Source organism: Frankliniella occidentalis, unplaced genomic scaffold (assembly GCF_000697945.3).
Source record: "Frankliniella occidentalis isolate FOCC.00 unplaced genomic scaffold, Focc_3.1 Scaffold36, whole genome shotgun sequence".
NCBI lineage: Eukaryota > Metazoa > Arthropoda > Insecta > Thysanoptera > Thripidae > Frankliniella > Frankliniella occidentalis.
Genome location: NW_026267166.1, coordinates 1,557,529 through 1,560,296, shown reverse-complemented (window position 1 = coordinate 1,560,296; position 2,768 = coordinate 1,557,529).

Below are 2,768 nucleotides of genomic sequence, written 5' to 3'. Positions count from 1 at the left end.
CTCTCTCTCTCTCTCTCTCTCCCTCCCGCTCCCTCTCTCTCTCTTGGCCTCAGCCCATAACTGACGAACAAAGCCGAGCAGAAGCGAGCCAGACACAAATCACCGAAACGGATCGTCCAGAAAAAGCGAAACGAAATAAAGATGTTATCGGCGGCTTGGCCTGGCCAGCCTGCTGCTGTGCTGTGCGTTTGGACGCGTGGACCGGGGGGCTGGGTTGCGGGGGCCTGGGGGGCTGCGGCGTTTATTCTGGATGCTGAGGGAGGCGCGGCAGACCCGGGCCGGCCTGGGAGCGGCAGTCTGGAGCATAAACAGTCGATGTCTGGGGTCGCTGCAGCGCCGCCCGGCCATGCGACGGCTTCCCTCTTCCCCCTTCACCCCCCTCTCCCTTTTCCTCCCCTTTTCTCCCCCATCCCCCCCTGGCTGTGACGAGAGATGACCTGCCACGGATAAACGCAAAGTTATTCCTGGGCTTGGGTGTGCCGGGCGGGCGTGCCGCACAGGATTGGAAAGCGAGAAGGCTGATAGCGAATAATTCGCATTTCCAAGGAGCAAGAATAGATGGGAGGGGTGCGCCTCCAGGAGGGGGAAGGGTGTTCGGGATCGTGGTGGATCCGAGGGCGGCGCAGCTACGAGATGCCCGGAGGCCGTTGGAGCACTTTTATGTGAGGTATGGGCTTCTCTTCGGTGCGTTCAGACAAAAATAACACCTGACACGTCGCCTTGCCTGAGGCGAACCATGGTCGCTTACCCAGTTGGCAATTCTCTTCCTTTTCGCTAAGTTTTTAAATACTATTTTAAAGCTGACAGGGTTTTCCACTCGAAAAACGTTAACTCCCACTCTGGACGATTCTCGAAAGCGAGAAGTGACGGAATCGTAGGCAGATGTAAGAAGACTCTTCTGCTAAAACTGGGATCATAAGAAATCTTGAAAACGCTTTTTATACCCTAATCTTGCGCATTGCCAAGATTCGGCGGAACATCCCATATTTCGTAGTCGCTTTATTTCACGCGACAAGTGATTCTGGCGTGGAGCGATATGGTTACGAAGTGGCTCCAACGGCCTTTCCTGCCGTGCCACGCCACGCCCCAACTTCTCGCCATCATGGATTTATGGTGCTGTCCCGTGCGCGCTGCTGAGGCCGGCCCCGCCTGGCATGGCCCCTGGGCCCGGCCCCTGGGCCCGGCATGGCAGGGCTCGTGACCTTGCCACCTCTCTGCCTGTGTTGTCGTGCGGGGCGGGGCTGCCTCGGACGGCAGCCAGCGCTCGCTCGCAAAAGGGCAATGTATTCTTAATAGGCAGTGGAACGAAACAACTAGGAGCGGCAGGGCAGGCTTGCAGTCGGAGCAATGGCGTAAAACAAGTTTCCAACTCGATAAGGAGGGGATATCACTCGAGGGGCGAGGGCACCAACTCCGACTTTTCATGTACACTATGAATACACACAATAATAATAGTCTATGAATATTCGCTAATATCGACTTGGACATTTTAGAGATTAATTCCCTCGTTCACTGTGAATACATGAAGTTGGTGCCTCCTCACTTTAGGATGGTAACGGACCACGATCGTGACCCAAATACCATATTTCAACGGACTATACGGTTTTTTTAACGTACTTTGCTGTACACTCTTTTCATCAAAAATTGCAAGGATACAGGGACTCGATAAAGAGAGAGCAGATAGTTTTCGCATTCAGTCAAACATTTCCACCGTTTCGCGCCCACAGGGTCTGGGTTGCTTGGCCTGCCTCCTAAAAGGCGGCGCAGGTCGAGCGGTGCTCTTTATGCCCCACATCACCCCTGCCGGGCGGAGCAGGGCCTGGTGATATCCCCCCCTCGCTTCCCCGGGCCCGTCGGTCGAGGCGGAGCGGAGAGGAAGCACCTTGATCCCCTTTCTAAACCGAACTCTCCCTGATCCCGCGCTATTTGCCGCCGCGCCGTCGCTGGATCCCGCCGAAGGGCGACCGGAGGATCCTCTGCTGGGCGGCCGCCCTCCCTCTCCACTCCGTTCTCCTCACCGTGAACCACAGTGACAACACCAATCGCGAAACAATCTGGAGTTAGAGTCGGGGCTGCGCACCAAACTCAGTCTGGGAAGCTGTTTGTTTTCGTTGGCACCCTCATGCCCCCCCCCCCCCTTCCCGCCCTTTTTCACCTCACTCCCCACGATCCGAACGAGCATCTGAACGGCACATATGCCGCACCACGCGCCTCTGCGCCGCTTGGCGGTCCGTGCTCAAGTTTGCTGCAGTTGTTGTTGTTGTTGTTCATCCACTCTAACCCAGATCGTGATACTCAACTGACCAACCACAACAAATCAGCGATGACCATGATGGTTTGCGATACCCATCACACTGATAAACACATTTACACACGAAAAATAATTCATTTAAACAACCCTGAAGCAGTGTCTGATAGGGGGATGCAAACGTCCGTTTCCCTGAATTTGTCGCCGTTTTTTGTCGCTTTGTTTGTTGTGCTCCTATGGTGGCGCGCCCGGCCCGCCTGCCGAGCTGCATCACCCCCCAGCAGGATGGTGGAGGATGTGGAGGTGCACTGGAGCGGTGTGCAGGAGATTGAACCAATCTCTGGCATCGGGTCGCGGCTCGGCTCCGCTCGGCTCGGCGGGTTGTTGTGCGGCCTCGCGTGACGATAATCTCACCGCTGCGATCTGGATCTCCTCCTCGTCCTCTTCTTCGTCCTCTGCCTCCCCATCCTCGTCCTCCTTCGCGTCCTCGTCCTCCTCCTTCATCTCCCCCCCCCCCCTC